Below are 17,355 nucleotides of genomic sequence, written 5' to 3' on the forward strand. Positions count from 1 at the left end.
ATTGTAAGAACAAGTCTATCCTCAATTAGAGGGCTTGGGATTTGGACAAATAAATGAAGCTTTAGCAAGTCAGATAGGCAAGTACTTAATCTTGAACAGAGAATCTCATAATCCCTAATTAGGGCAATGACCTACCCTTGGGGCAGGAGTCTCTAGCTGATGGCAGATTTAACAGGAAAATCTGAGAGAGGTTTCTAAGTATATGTGAAGTTGAAGGGGGAGGGGAGGGAAGAACCTCAAATGAAAGGTGCTTGCTTACTGCTTTCATAAGATCCTATTTAGACACTTAGATACTAGGGCAGATTGGGGAGTTTCCTGGAGTTTTCTAATTCAGGATGTGTTTTCTTTTTATTTTGATAAAGCCAGAGTCAGAAAATGTGTTCTCTAAAAATGCTCAATAACCTATCAGTTCCTTTGCACTTGTTTTAGGAAGCTGGCTTGTTTCTAAATTGAACAAGCATCCTTTCCACACCTCCCTCACTCCAATCATACAGATATAAAACATAGAATATTGTGGTTGGGCCAGCTCTGAGTAGTGTTTTCTCCCCTTGAGTGTTCCAGGGGCTCAAAGGTCGAAAACAGATCTTACCCTGTGATGGGATATATTTTGATCAATTATTTCTTTTTGCCTTTTTTCCTCCTTTGTTTTGGTTTCCTCACTATGGTTACTTTACACTTAGTCTGTTTTATACATTAAGAATTGGCAATTTGTCAATAAAAAGGAACCAGAAACTGCTAAAGAAGGGTGGGGAGGAAATAGAATTAGGAAAACATAGAAATCTGAACATATGGTGACCATATTTCTTGTATGACAAATCAGTACACATGGTCTGACCCGTATATGTCTATCTGGGAACAGTAACACCAAATATATTATTATACAAGGAGTACTCCTGACCACTTGGCTTGCATCATGATCTGTAGTCTCACACAGGACTTAGAAGAAGGAATCTATTTACAGAGCTCCCACTGCCCACTGCAGAGGGTGCAAATGGATCCTTGGAAAGAACGAAACCTTTCACTCTTGCTAGGGGATACTGGCAGAGAGGATATATTATTTATTCTCCCATTCTGGGAAAGCTGCAGCAAGTTTTGAATAGCAAATTCTTCCCATAAAGTTGAGATGATTGATGACTGGGTTTCCTAATGTAAAAACGTCAGGAAAACATTCATAAGTCTACTAGGAGCTCAAAACTGCTTATCCCATTAACCTTACTATGCATAAAAAGTTGATTAAAATCAGGTTTGATTTTTACTGTATCATGGTGCTCTATTTGAAAGGGATTCACGCAGAACTACACACTTAAAAAGAGATGTGTGATTTTTCTAGAGGTAGATTTTCTCTTAACTGTAGGTTCTCAGAACGTTTTATAGCTTTTATGTATCTGCATACCTTTTTGTGTTCCAGTGGTTAGAAACATTTTTGTGACAATAAAAAATATTTCCACAAAGAATAGTCCTGTAGAAGTGCTCTTTATTTTAATTTGGATAGCAACTTCAATTTTTATTTTGTCCCTAGTGGGTAAGACCGGAGTGATAATGAATGATTAAGGATTGCATTTTAGATTACATATATTATACATATGTAATATAATATATATTCTTTATATATATATATTCTATAAAATCTATCATATATAAAATCTAAATATACAGAATCTTATAATAAATATATATAATCTAAAATGCAATCTAAAAACAATATATGCTCATATTTTTACTTTTTCTTTGAAGTCATTACTAGCTGCTAGAACACATACAAACTTAGACTACTATGGAGATAGGGAGCTTAGGTTTTGTGAATATGAAGAAAAACATTTCTTGAAATGTCTTTCCTTAAACTGTCATCATTCTTGGGGGAATATTTTGGCTTTGATGTTTTAATAGGTCTGGAAGTCATTTTAGAAGTGCCAGCTTCCTTCATTCTTTTTCTTGATTTTATCCCCTCCTCCACAGTCATAACACTGATGAAAATTAAAAGATAACATTGGTCTGAGGGGAGGAAAAAGGCCTCTCCCACGTTTTGATCCCTGTCTTTCATTCTGTAATCCTCCTCAGTAGGGGAGCTAACATCCTATCTCTGCCAGCTGAGCTTAGAAGGCTGAGAGGAACATTAGTAATAAGACTTAGAAGTTGTCCCAAGCTAAAGCCGGAAACTATAAAGGACATTTTGGTCTCCAGGGTGAGGAATTCATTTCACTTTTAATTCGGGCCAGCCACATGAGAACTATCATAAATAAGGAGTAAAAGATTCAAACCCCTAACCACAAAATGTTCCTCAGCTGCCCCTATTTTCAGCTGAGAGATTTCACATGCTCCCTGTCCCTCCACTCCCTGCCCATGATCCCAAACTCTTGAATTATAGAAATTTCTGCCAAGGTTTGGCCTGCTGATGTCAAATACAACCACAATTGCACTTAATGCCAGAAAGTAAGGGTTTTAGCATCCCTACTCTATCTATTACCAAAGAGATGGATTTAGGAGCCCTGTTTTATTAAGTGTCAATTTCTAGCCTTGTCTCAGAAAAAGCTCTCTTTACTATACTCTAACAGCTGTGCTCAAAGGGAAGCAATTGTCCCTTCCTTATAAAGAGCTTACAAAACGCCTTACCTGTGGGTCAGCACATATTGTACTCTCTTCAGACATTCTCCATAAAAGCTTTAGGACACAGATCCTTTGGCTTTATTTCTACTTTCTCCCCTTGTGTTGTATGCTCAGAAAGTTCCTGATATAAAAATGGGCCTTCTCACTGATTCAAAGGGTGGACTTAAGCTTAACAAGAATTTTGAGAATCTTGGCTGAGATGGTTAAATTTTTGTGTCAGTTTAACTGGGCTCAGGGATGCCCAGATAGCTGGTAAAACATTATTTCTGTATGTGTCTGTGAGGGTGACTCAGTAATAGATTAGCATTTGTGTAGATGAACTAAGTAAAGAAGATGGCCCTCGGCAATGCAGGCGGACTACATCCCATCTAGTGAGTGCCTGAGGAGAACAAAAAGGCAGAGTGGGGAAAAATAAATAAATAAATAAACAAACAAAAAACAACAACAATACAGACTTCAAGTCTGTACCTTCCTCAAGAAATGAGATGTAACCAATGACTCTGTTGACTATATATATACTAGTTGTCATATCATGGCCATGGAAGTATCATGGAAGTACACTGCCTCATCCACTATTCACAGACCATTTTGGCAACATTGGTAAATCAGAAATACCAGTATCTGAATCACATTCATTTGCACCTTATGCAAATGGCACTGCCTACACTTGCAATCCATATCTGACAATTATATAATTAATCAGACTATTGAGAAGAGTCATTCTTGGGCCCACATTAGAACTTAAAAATGATTTCACTTAGGTGGTATACCTTGTCCAAATTAATCTCTGTCAGATCTTTCACTCTCTTTGTGCTTTACCTGCCCAGTCAGAGATGGTGTAGCCTATTGGTGTCAGTTTTACTATACTCTGAGTGCAGTTGTACTAGCATCAATTTCAGCATGGTGGGTGGAAATGTATTTCTCATGCACAGGAATGCTATTGCAAGTTGCATGGTGAAACCCTATAACTGCTTGCTGTGCTGAAAATGGGTCTCGTGGTATCCTATATTTTATTGCCCTATGAACCAATTACTGAGCAATAATGAAAATAATAATAACCAAAAGCAGATATCTGATGTCACTACAAATTCCTCCTCCAAAGATTAGCTTTCCATTTTTAACCAAAAGAGTGACATGTGGTGCATAGCTAAGAGATTTCTTTTTGATGTTTTGGACTTCCTATTTTCAAAAGAACTCAAAATTATTATATATTATTGATAATGTTCAAATACAGTACATAGCTGAGCCATTCGAAGGGAGAGTGCTCCTGTGTCTCTCCTGAGTGATATCTAGCTTCAAAACAACAAAAATATAACCCTTAACTAAAATGTGAGGGCAAAGATTGAATATTTCAAAGCATGACATAATTTTTTAAAAGAGCCCAAATAAAACATATATTTGGGATTGGAATAAATTGCAAAAGTAAGACAATAAGCTATTTTTTAAAATTGATTTAGAATTTAAAAATAGTGGGATCCCTGGGTGGCGCAGCGGTTTGGCGCCTGCCTTTGGCCCAGGGCGCGATCCTGGAGACCGGGGATCGAATCCCACGTCAGGCTCCCGGTGCATGGAGCCTGCTTCTCCCTCCGCCTGTGTCTCTGCCTCTCTCTCTCTCTCTCTCTCTGTGACTATCATAAATAAATAAAAAATTTAAAAAAAATTAAAAAAAATTAAAAAAAATAAATAAACCTTTAAAAAAAATAGTTTGCCACTCTGATTTAAAATTGCACAAGAAGCAACTGATAATGTGTGCAATTGCTTGGAGACATGCAGAAAAACCCAACCAAATTAAAAAACATTAATTACATTGTAGTTTGTATGGTAGTTTGTTTCTTAGGTTTGCTTTCTTTCAGGAACTTTGTTGTTTTCCTGATGAAAAGGTTTCTACAGCTTTTTGAGTAAGTAAGCCTCGTGCATTCATGTAACAGATTAAAATTGGTCTAATAAAGGCAATTAAAGTCAAATAGATCTACAACCAGCCAGTAAAGGTGGACATCCTAAAATGGTATTTTCTTTTGCTGAGCAATTGGGAGAAAAAAATGCCATAACTTATTTTTTACTCCAAATAGTAAAAAAAAAAAAAAAAAAATGCTTACTTTACTAGTCTCTGCTTTGTGCACTGCTGATTGTGCTGATACATGAATTACTTTCCATATATTGATTTTCTGTTGAAATGAGAATCTGCAAGGTCTTCTAAAATGGATGGGCAGGGTCTTAATGTCTATAAAGTCGTGCGCTGGTACCGATTCAGAGAATCTCCCATTTTCAAGCTGCATGTGCCTCATGGGCACCTCAGGGAAGGAAATGTGTGTTCACCCTGCAGAATGGGTGCTCATGGTGCCTGAGGATTTTATGAGCACCCTGGACAGCAACTCTTGTTACCGAGTGTTCCTGAAGTGAGAAAATAGTACACGCTGTCACCAATGTGACTGCTCAGACCATCTAGATGCTGAGTCTGGTTCATTTACAATCCAACACAGCCACAAGGTCATCACAATGCCACAAAGAGACGTGATGTTCATCAGCAAAATAAAACCTAAGATCTCTTGGGTCAAGCCCTGGAAGAGAAGCTCCAAAGGGGTGTAGTCAGCATCCAGTGCTCTCTACCTTTCTCTAAGTCTTCTCACCTTAATTCTTATTACCTTTAGGGATACACTCAATCCATTAAAAGGACTTTGATTTTCTTGTAGAACAGCAGGGATAGACTAGAGCTTTCAAAAAGACTGTTTAAAGTACTAACAGTAAACAAAGATATAAAATACAGAAGCTATGGGCAGAAAATTACAACCAGTATATACAGTTTTAGGGTTTTCCTGCTGTGCCTGACCTGACCATTACTCCAAAAAAGAACACCTTGGCCAGATTCCTCATTTCCCAGCTTCCCAATTGCATTTCACTTCTGTTTCCAGAAAATGCCTTTATTTACTTGGTGCCTTTGCTGCCGGGTCATGAAAGGGTGTTTTAACTCTGATCCTCTCTTGATGCCTTCTAATTTATTTTGGTTTCCTTTCTTTTTATTTTTTTAATATTTTATTTATTTATTCATGAGAGACACAGAGAGAGGCAGAGACATAGGCAGAGGGAGAAGCAGGCTTCTGCAGGGAGGCTGATATGGAACTTGATCCCAGGACTCCAGGATCATGCCCTGAGCCAAAGGCAGACACTCAACCACGGAGCCACCCAGGCATCTCTCTTTTTGGTTTCTAATCTGAGGGACAAGTCATTACCTGGGAGAATGCCAGAACTGGATATGTTTTCAGGTGAAAATTGACTCTATGTCTATGGAATGTCTTAGCCCTCTAGAACCACAAATATAGTATTTCCTTAAACTAGCCTCATAGCCATATGCATCAGTTAGGTTGCTTTTGGTCACAAATAACAGAAATTTAACTGGCTTAAACGTTGAGGAAATGTATAGGGGAACTTAATGGAAGCAGGGCTGGCATCAGAATACTTTGATCCAACCGCCTAGGGTGCAATTAAGGATCCAGATATTTTTCATTTTGTCTGCCATTCCTCATATAAACTCCACACTAAAGCTGAACCCTGACAGTCATAAAGATACTGCCAGTAGCAAATGAAGCTATCTGCTTTCTCAACAATTTTGGCAGAAGGAGAAAGCATTTTTACCTGTGTGTGTCTCTCTCTCTGAAAATTTACCCCTGATGGCTCTTTGACCTGACTTGATTCACATGCCTATTCCTTAACTGATGGCCATTTCCTGGGAAATGCCATGAGCTGTTGGCTCAGAAGGGCTTCCTGATGCTTGTATGGGTGAAGAGATTTCCATTTTTGGTATTGACTACTTACTGCTCACTCTGGAGCAGGGTCAAGTTTCTAAACTGTTTTGATGATACACAGTGAGGAATGGTAGAGAAAGCATGGTGCAGTGCATTAAATGTGTACCTGTCCACAAAAATTGTTGACAAATGCTGATTGAAAGGCTATTCCATTATGCTCCACTTTTTAAAAATACCATATGATTTTTTCATCAAGTTGCTCAGTAAGGATTATAAATGACCAAGCCGGTGTGGTAATCTCTTGGTCTGGTGGCCATCTTAGAAGTTTGAGATCCTTTTTTTTTTATTATTATTTTAAATTTTTATTTATTTATGATAGTCACAGAGAGAGAGAGAGAGAGAGAGAGAGAGAGAGAGAGAGAGAGAGAGAAAGAGGCAGAGACACAGTCAGAGGGAGAAGCAGGCCCCATGCACTGGGAACCCGACGTGGGATTCGATCCCGGGTCTCTAGGATCGCGCCCTGGGCCAAAGGCAGGCGCCAAACCGCTGCGCCACCCAGGGATCCCAAGTTTGAGATCCTTAAGGATATTTGAGGAGAATGGGAATTCTGGTTTTTTTCCCCCCTTCATTAATTCTGGATAAATATTTGCCCAGAGAGAGGGATCTTAGGTTGGGTCTTTTCAGTGTCAGCTAATGTGGAGTTTCTCTCACACGCTGACCACTTCACCAGAAATCATACTTCATATCCCCATACAGACCCGGAGCTTATGAATTCCTTGGGACAAGGGGATTTTCCGTAGAAGTCAGGTTGATAGAGACCAAGCAGAGCCTTGAGAATCTGATGGATGTCACTTATGCTGGCTAGTCAATGGCCATTGATCATGCTCACTGCTGTCAAAGGAAAGTCCTTCCTAAACATCAGTGGGGAGGATAGCTAGTATAGCTCTTTGGTACAGGCACTGGGAAGTCCCCATAAAACTGGCTGGTTTATGGGCTCTGACTGCACCCATGATGCTTCTAGGTGTCAGCAGTGGCCTAGACTGCTGGGTGGAGGCTGGGCCATCTTTTCATCCTGACTTGACTTCAATCTGCACAGTCTCTTCACGGTGGGACCTCTTATCCCATGCTCCACCATGTGTTATCTCCATGTGTTCTATTTTTGCCTCCTCAAGAAAGCCTAATGAATTTCATTTAGACCCTTGCTCATCACATGTTCTTTCAAATCTATTTTTTATCCATTGAGCTGTTTCTTTTATTTCTTAAGATTTTGCCCCTTAAGAGCCAAGAGAGAGACTCCTACTTCCAATTCTCTGTTTAGGCATGCACATTGATTGAACTACTTATTTAACCTGCTTTCATAGAATGTAGCCATTTTCTGTGCCTTTAATTTTGATTTAGTCTCACTATTTATTCTTCTTTGAAAATTACATGCCCTCAGAGCCCTAAGGACTGGAATATTTTTTACAAGATGAAATAATAAATCAATATGATACTGTGGGTCATTTATTTCACATTAATGGCTTTGAGCCAGTTAGATAGTAGATGAGATGACTCTCAGAGAATCTTTTTAACTTTTCTCAGGTAAATATCTTATATAAACTTGCTGTGCATTTTAGAGGATTTTTAGAAACCAAAAATGTTCTATGCCTAATTTAATGGGAAACCCTAATATGATCAATTTATTTTTTACATCATTATCCTTTTAAAACAAGATTTATATATTTGTTTTAAGGGGGAGAGAAAGAGAGAGAGAAAGTGGGATAGGGAGAGGGCAGAGGAAGAGGGAGAGAGAATCTTCAGCAGACTCTCAGCTGAGTGCGGAGTTCCACACAGGGCTCTGTCTCAAGACCCTGAGATCATGACTTGAACTGATATCAAGAATTGGATGCTTAAATGACTGAGCCACTCAGGCAGCCCTCATTATCCTTATTTCTAAGATATCAGTGATTTATTTAAAATCAATAGCAGAGTATTTTATGCAGGTTGTAACAACATGACCAGTATTTAGAATGCTTTTAGAGATTATAGAGTGTTTTCTTATTTTTTAATCTCAATTATCTTTAACCTGTGATGGCAGATATAATTATTATATGTGTTTTACAGAAAGTCTAAGGGATAAGCTCAAGGTCATGCATGAAATGTGGTCTAGCCACTGCTTAGACAGAGATAATCTTACTCCAAAACCCACATTCTTTCCACTGTATTTGCCACCGGGGAAGCCCTTCTCCTAAAATATAAATGTTTCCTTGGCCTCCATGATATCTTTCCTTTTTTGTCTTGGGAGGACTCAGTGGACACTGAGAAAACGTTTAGATGCATTTGGATAACATGAAAAGTGATTTTGTGATCTCTGTGCCAAGGAAGAATGCTAAAAGAGATTTTGTTATTTTTGAAAGGGCCCCCACTACTATGTAATATATAGCTTGTTGATTTAGAGAATGATCTATCTCATTTTTGTAAAGGACAACACTATACCTTATAATTATATGCTAATCAGTTTCTTAGACACTCCATCTGAAAGGCAACTCAACGCCAATTACCTAATTGATATATTGTAAACTTCATTTCCCCAGACCTGTATTTTATGAGAGCATAAGGAAAGGCTTAAGTTGAAGAAGAGAAAAGCAGCCCCTGCCAGCTAAGAACTGGCTTGGCACTGTCAGCAGGGCATTGCTGTTGCTAGGAGCTGACCTCACAGCCAGGCCTTGGTGCTGTCCTATTGAACAAGAACTTGCCCCCACCCCCGCCCCGGAATACCATCAGATGAGGTTGTTTTTGGGAATATGCAGAAGTGAGACATAAAACAAGGCCACGCTGCAATCTTGTCTACACCCAAGCAAAACAAGGTCACTGTGCAAACCATAAAAATACCAAACACTCCCTTACCCTGTCTGCTATGGGTAACCGCTGCTTCTTTACCAATCACAGCTCTAGCCTGACTTACGTACTCCTTTCCTAGCTAAGATATGATTCTAGAAATACAGAATTCCTCCTGCTTCCTGAAAATATCCAATCCAGAGCAAAGTCACCTAACCCATGCCTGATACCTGGTATAAGTTCCTTCTGAGATCCTCTTACTGAGATGTACATGGTTTCTTACGTGTGTGGTCTCCTGTACTACAGAAAGCAAGAAGTCTAACTTGGTTAAATATAGATGTGTTCCTCATTGATTTTGGCTGGAGGGCATTGACAAAGTTTAGTTATTCAACTAGAGGAAAGATTTAAGTATACTGTATTCCACCATTAACCTCTTTTAGTTATACACTTTATTATCTGAGAGAATCTGGGAATCATAGAAGGGTATTTGTGGCTTGTGTTGATAGGAATAGTTTTATGGATTAACTGTGATCTCCATAGAGAGCGCTCCCACACAGTTATTGACACTTATTTAGAACTTGCACCTTAATGCAGGGTCGATAGTAAAGATTTTGGGTGGTTCTTATGTCAGTTTGCAGTGGGTAAACAAGAGCCAGACCTTGGAGCTCTTTCTAGCATCTAGTCTACACCCCACTAGTACCTGCTAGTACTAGCTGGGTGACTTTGGAGAGATCTTCCACTATATGTGAAATGGGGATGATGGCAGTAACTTAATTTATAAGGCTGTTGTGAGGATTGAGTGAAATGATACGTCATGTCTTGAGCACTCAGTATATTTTAGCAATTATAATGATTTTTACTCTTGTCATGACCTAGGAGTGGTATGTGAGTCAGCTCAGGTTGCCACAACAAAATACCACAGTGAGTGGATTAAACAGATTTATATCTTGAAATTCTGGTGACTGGAAGTCTGAGATCAAGGTGTCAACACGGTCAGATTCTGGTGAGAGCTCACTTCCTGGCTTCTTTCTCACTGTGTCCTTAAATGACAGAGAGAGAAAGGTGGGGGATGGGGGGGGGACTTTAGTGTCTTCTCTTATAAGGGCACTAATCTCATCATGGGGGACCTGTCTTCAGAACCTCATCTAAATCTAATTACTTCCCTAAAATCCATCTCTAAATACCATCACACTGGGTGGTAGGATTCAACATATGAATGTGTGTGTGTGTGTGAGGGGTGGTGGTGCACAAAATTCAGTTCATACCTAGTAGCCTTACCTTTTACAAATTACAAATTAACTGTTTTAAAACCCAAATCCCAAATAATAATTTTTGGTGGTCAGTTCATAATACTGAGCTGAAATACAGTTCAACGTTTATATACAGTAAGTTCTGTGGGATATATCTAAAATTTATATGGTTCAAGGTTATACTTTCTGAGTCCCTTTATGGAGAATTTTCATGATCTTTCCCATCTCTACTTCCCCCAACCTCTCTGGGTTGAGGCAGAGTGGCTTTCTCTAAGGGCTGGAACACTTATCAGACTTCTCAGCTTTAGTAAGTGGTTCCACCCCCAGCTGGGCTGACTCAAAAATCAAGTGGCTCTGTATTTAACTGAAATGATAGAATAATACACTCCAAGTACTTTGCAGGGATATTATTTCAAACTCTCTGGCACTCACTTTATTAAAAGCTCAGTTTAGAGAACCAATACTTACATATTACAACCCATTTATTCCTCTACATCTTCTAAAATGCATCCTAAATTTAAGTTAGAGTAAAGGATAGCTGAGTACTTGGGCTGTATTATTTCAGCTCACATAGGATTGCTTTTACAATTTGTGTTTTGTCCTTGTGCCCTTAGCCTGCACTGGCAGATGTTTCAAACTAAGGTCTTAAAATACACATTGCTAAATCCTGTGACTGGCAATGTCGACAAAAGTAGTAGGTGCTCAGTAAGAATTTGTTGAGTTAATGAACAAATGAATGAATAAACTAATGATTGAATAACTATATAGGTTCACCCTTAGGATATTTGGTATTCATTACTCTTCGTTACACTACATTTATTAGGATGATGAGGAAAATTTCACACAGGACTCAGTACTAAGATGAGAGGCATTTTACCAATATTTTTACATTTTGTTTTTAAAATTAACACACAGTAAATTTTCTTCTGGGGGTGTACAGTCAGTAGAATGTACAGTCAGTAAACGTACAGTAAAATTTTAACATCTGTCTATTTTCAGGTAAGCGTCACCACTATAGGATACAGAACAGTTTTATTACACACCACCCCCTTCCCCTGCCAAAACTCCCTTGGGCTTTCATTTTAAGGCCATATCTCCCCCCATCTCCCTAATCTTCAATCACTGATCTATTCTCAGTTACTACAGTTTTGTCTTTTGGACACTGTCATATAAATAGAATCACACAATATGGAACCTTTCGAGACTGTCTTCTTTCACTCAGCATACCTTTGGGGATCATCCAGGTTGTTGTGTGTGTCACTAATTTCTTTCTTATTCTATGGTATGGATGTGACATTGTTTATCTCCTCACCCATTGAAGGACATCTGAGTTGTTTCCAGTTTTTAGCTGTTATATATTAAGCTGCTGTGACCATTTATGAAGCATTTCTTGTGTGGACATATTTTCGTTTCTTGGAGGAAATAGCTAGGAGTGAGAATACGGGCACCATCCAGTAAGGGTATATTTACCTTTCTAATCAACTGTTTTCTAGAGTGGTTGCCCTGTTTTGCATTCCCACTAGCAATGTCCGAGAGTTCCCGTTACCCTGCAGAGCCCTTCACATTGTTGGTAAGTTTGGTTTTGGACATTCGAATAGATGTGTTCTGATATCTTATTGTTCTCATCAGTGGCTCTGTAATGGCTAACAACGTCCAGGGTCTCAGGTGCTGTTTGCCTTCTGTATATCCTCCTTTATGAGGTGCTCAAATCTTTTGCCCATTTTTAAAAACCCTGGGTTTTGTATTTTCCTACTATTGAGCCTTCAAAGTTCTTGACATATTTTGGATGAAAGTTCTTTGTTGGAAATGTGATTTGCAAATATTTTCTCCCAGTCTGTGACTTGTCTTTCCTTGTGTTAATAGCTTCTTTCATGGAGCAAACACTCTTATTTCTGATTTGGTCCAATTTACTTTTTTTTTTTCCTTATTATATCTGAGAATTTTTGCTCCTTTTGCTTTTGCCATAGAAAACATCATAAATTTATTTATTTATTTATTTATTTATTTATTTATTTATGAGAAACAGAGAGAGAGAGGCAGAGACACAGGCAGAGGGAGAAGCAGGCCCCCATGCAGGGAGCCTGATGTGGGACTCCATCCCAGGACTCTAGGATCATGCCCTGGAGCCACCCAGGGATTCCCACATCATAAATTTTCTAATTTATGTCTGAAAGTTTTATAGTTTTGACTCTATATTAAAGTCTGAAATCTATTTTGAGTTAATTTTTGCATAAGGGATAAAGTTTTGGTTAAAATTTATTTTTTTTCCCTGTGAATGACCACTTGCTCTGTACTGTTTGTTGAAAAGGCTATCATTCTTCCATTGAGTAACATTTGCATATGTCAAAAATGAACTCCCCATGTTTGTGTGATTTTATGAACTCTCTATTTTGTTCTATTGATTTTTTTTTAAAGATTTATTTATTTATGATAGACACAGAAAGAGAGAGAAAGAGAGAGAGGTAGAGAGAGAAGCAAGCTCCATTCTGGGAGCCCGATGCGGGACTTCATCCCGGGACTCCAGGATCGCGCCCTGGGCCAAAGGCAGGCGGCAAACCGCTGAGCCACCCAGGGATCCTCTGTTCTATTGATCTTTATGTCTACCCTTTTCCCAATATTACACTGTCTTGGTATTATAACTTTATAGTAAGGCTTAAAATAGGGTGGTGGGATTACTCCAACTTTATTCTTAGTTTTAAAAATTGCATCAACTATTTTAGTTCCTTTGCCTTTCATATAAATTTTAGAATTAGCTAGTCTGTATCTACCAAAAATCCTGCAAAAATTTTGATTAAAATTCTGTTAAATCTAGTTTAGAGAGAATTGGCATCTTAAAGATAATGGTGTTCTCAAGTTCATAAACATGATATGACTATTTATCAAGGTTTTCTTTGATATATTTCACCAGCATTTTGTAATTTTCAGTATACACATTCTATATATGTTTGGTTAGATTTATGCCTAAATATTTCATATTTGTGGATCTATTATAAATGGTATTTCTAAGAGATTTCATTTTCTAATTGCTTATTACTAATATAAATATGATTGATTTCAGTGTGTTGATTTTGTACCCTACATCCTATATACTAAACTCATATATTTATTTGTCTTAGGATAATTATTGTAGATTCATTGGGATTTTCTATGCAGACAGTCATGCCATCTATCAATAGAATTTTCTCTCTCTCTTTCCAGGGTGTAAGCATTTTAGTTTTCGTTCTTACCTTATTGTCCTATGAATTCCAGTGCAATTTTGATAGAAGTGGTAAGATGGACTTCCTGTGTTATTCCTTATCTTAGGAGGGAAGTATTTAGACTTTTTGCTTTTCAGGATAGTGTTAGCTGTGGGTTTCTTGATGTTTTTTATCAGTCTGAGGAAGTTCTCTTCTGTTCCTAGGTGCTTAGTTTTTATCATGATGGGTGCTGAATTTTGTCAAATGTCTTCTCCATATCAGTTGATATGAACATGTGCTTTTCCTTCAATAGAGAATTAAAATATTGTAGATACATTGACTGATTTTCAAATGTTAAATCAGCTTTGCAATTGTTGTGATGTGTCATACTTTTTATATATTGCTGGATTTGACTTGCTGATATTTGGGTGAGGAATTTTGTGTCCGTGATTGTCTTTCTTGTTCAGTCTTTTGCTTTTGGCATGAGAGTAATGCTGCCTTATAAAATGATTTGTAAGTGTTTTCTTCTCTTCTGTTACCTGAAAAAGATTGTTTAGAATTGATGTTATTTCTTTTTTAAATGTTTAATAGAATTCACTGGTGTAGCCATATGAATGTTGAGATTTTTTCTGAAGGACTCTAGAGTGAACTAAATTATTTTAAATTTATTGAAGATTTTATAATGATCCAGGATATGGTCTATCTTGCTATATCTCTGGGCATTTAAAAGTAATGTGTATTCTGCTGTTACCAGGAGGAATAATCTATAAATGTGTTCCCATCTTTCAGCCTCCATGGTTTCTAATGAGAAATACATAGTAATTAAAATAATTATTCTCATATAAGCAATGCATCATTTTTCTCTGGATGCTTTTAAGATATCTTCTTTGTGTTTAGTGTTCAGCAGTTTGGTTATAATGTGTGTGGGCATGAGTTTATTTCTATTTATCCTATTTGGGGTTCACCATACTTTATGTATTTAATAAAATTTAGAAAGTTTTTTTCATCCATTGTTTTTTAAAATATTTTTTCTACATTATGTCCTTTCCTTTTATTCTGGACTTCTTATGACATGAATGTTAGAACTTTTGATCCCATAAGTCCTTTAGGCTCTATTCATTAAAAAAAAAAAAAAAAAAAAAAACAGGTTTCCTTTGTGTTGTTCAAACTGGATAATTTCTACTGATCTATTTTCAAATTCATTCAATCTTCCCTCTGTCATCTCCATTTTGCTATTAAGCCCATATGGTAACTTTTATTTTAGATACTATATTTTTTCAATTCTAAAATTCCTATCTGATTCTTTTTTCAATCTTCCATTTCTTTGCCAAATCTTTCTAACTCTCTGTTTCAACTATGCTAGGAATTTTTATTGGTGCATTTTTTTTTTTTATAGTAGCTGCTTTCAAGTCTTTGTCAGATAATTTCAGCATGTATGTCACCTTGGTGGTGACATCTGTTTATTTTCTCATGTGAGTTGTGATTTTCTTGGTTCTTCATATATTGAGTAGATTTGGGTTGTATCCTGGACATTTTGAATATTGTGAAACTGTACATATTGCTTAAATCCAAGGGAAAGTGTTGGCATTTTTGTTTTAGCAGGCAGTCAGCCCAGTTGGGTCTAGGCTGCACATTTTCACCAATCTTCTGTAGGATGTGGTTAAATACTCTTCCATTTCTAAAGCCTTTTCAGTGCTATTCATATCTCACATGTGCATCGCCAGTGGCCAATTCTGGGTCATGGGTGGTGGTCTCTATCTTGGTTCTGTTCTTAAAGTCTTTACCATGCTGTTTAGGATTAGATCCACCCATGTCCAGCTCAAAGTGAGTCTTGGGGTCATAAATTACCTTATGGAATCAGTTTCCCAAGTTTTTCCCTCTCAATGACCTCCCTGGTGCTTTCCAGTTCTTAGGAGATATTTTTTTTCAATCTTTGAGCCAAGAAGCTTAGGACTTTCTTTACCACTCACTGCCACACACTTCCATGACTGCATTTATGTCTGAGGCCCAGAGGTGGAAGGACAATAGGAGAAAAAAAGTAACAGAGATTTACCCCTTTCTTTTGGGACCCCATCTCTTCCAATCAGGGAAGAAATTTCTTTCTACAGAATTTTGGATGTGTGCTCTTCCAGAGACTGCTGCTGGTGGTGCCGGTAGACTTCTTTCCCACACACTGAGCTGAACTAGTGGCTTCTTTTGGAGCTTTCTCTATCTTCATTGATACCTGCCTCTTCCAGCATTTCCTTCAAGTCCTGGGTGGAGCTACTGGAGAATAACAATGGCAAACTCACCACACAGTTTAGCAATACTTTGGATTTTGGTCTGCTTTCCTAATATACCTGCTACTTTTCAAAGCCTTTAAATAGCTGCTCCTTGCATTCTGTCCAGATTTTATAGCTGTATTCAGTGGGAGAGACAGGGTGGTGAGTGTTACTCCATTTTACCTAGAACGGAACCTTCTTGTGGTTTGTTTTTATATTCTGAACATATGAAAGACAGTTTCTTTCCTTGTCTTTCAGAACCTTTAGTGTCAAGTTTGGACTAAGCTATACCTTCCCTCCCATTACTGGTGTTATAAATCCTTAGCCACTATGTTATGTCTCAGGGGTTTGAGAAAGTTTTAGGGAATCAGGTAAATAATGCCATCTCCCAAACTTCACCTTTCTCCTGTGATTCTCCTTGAATCTTAAGTGTGTGTACATGCATGTGTTTTATACTCTAAAGAATTTTGTTATCTAGCCAGGATGAAAGGAAAACAAATGTGATTCATTAGTTTTCTAAACATAATATGTTATTTAATGCATTCATGCATTAAATAAATTTAAATAAATTAACTAAATTAAATAAATTTAATGCATTCATGGTGTTCTTCCTATATAGAATGCCTTTTCAATCTTTTAAGACTGGAAAACTCTTATTCACCCTGCAAAGGCCTTGGAGCAAGTTTTTATGTTTTTCACTTTCTTTAATTGATCTGTTCCAGGTATAGCTGTTGCTTTTTTTAATGCTTTAAGAAAGCATCATTCACCTACCTACCAGCATTTTTATGCTGTGGTATGTTTCACTATTGTTTCCAACTGCCTACTTCTCCTCCTGCAAGAATATGATACATCTTCGCCCTTGCCATGACTCTAGAGTCCCAAACTTTCATCGGACTTTTCTGTCCTTTATGGGTGCTTTTATGTCCCATACTCAGGATGAGCCATGTGACTTTCTTTGGCTGATGGAATGTGGGTGGACATTATTTATACCCATTCAAACAGCAACTTCTGTTATGCTGCATGGTTTGGTTCAGCCTGTTGCTCTTGCAGTTGCCATGAGAACTGGACCTTGATAGGGGCTAGCCTCTCAGCCTGTGTCATGTCCCAGAATGAGAACACACACAGAACAGAGAGATAGAGTTCCTGCTGACCTGTAGACTCAAGTGAGAAATAAATACTTATTGAGGAAGCCACTGGGATTTTCAGTTTTATTTTTTAAAATATTATTACTAAACCAAATCTGACTAAGAAGTGTCTGATTTCCCCAGCTGGACTGCTCTACAGGATGAGAAACTCCAGGGGCAGAGCTTGAAATCTAAGAGAGACTTCTGGAAAATAGCGGATTGAAAGACCAAAGGAGACAATGGGACCAATGAAGATGTCACAATAGGAGTCCCTGGGGCCCCTGGTGCTTCCAGCCTGGACCTCCTAAGGCAAGTTTAGACCAGATAGACTGTGTTAAGTCCCATCTGAATATATATTTTGGAGTGGCACACTGAGGTTGTTT

The sequence above is a fragment of the Vulpes lagopus genome, chromosome 16, assembly GCF_018345385.1.
Source record: "Vulpes lagopus strain Blue_001 chromosome 16, ASM1834538v1, whole genome shotgun sequence".
Taxonomy (NCBI): Eukaryota; Metazoa; Chordata; class Mammalia; order Carnivora; family Canidae; genus Vulpes; species Vulpes lagopus.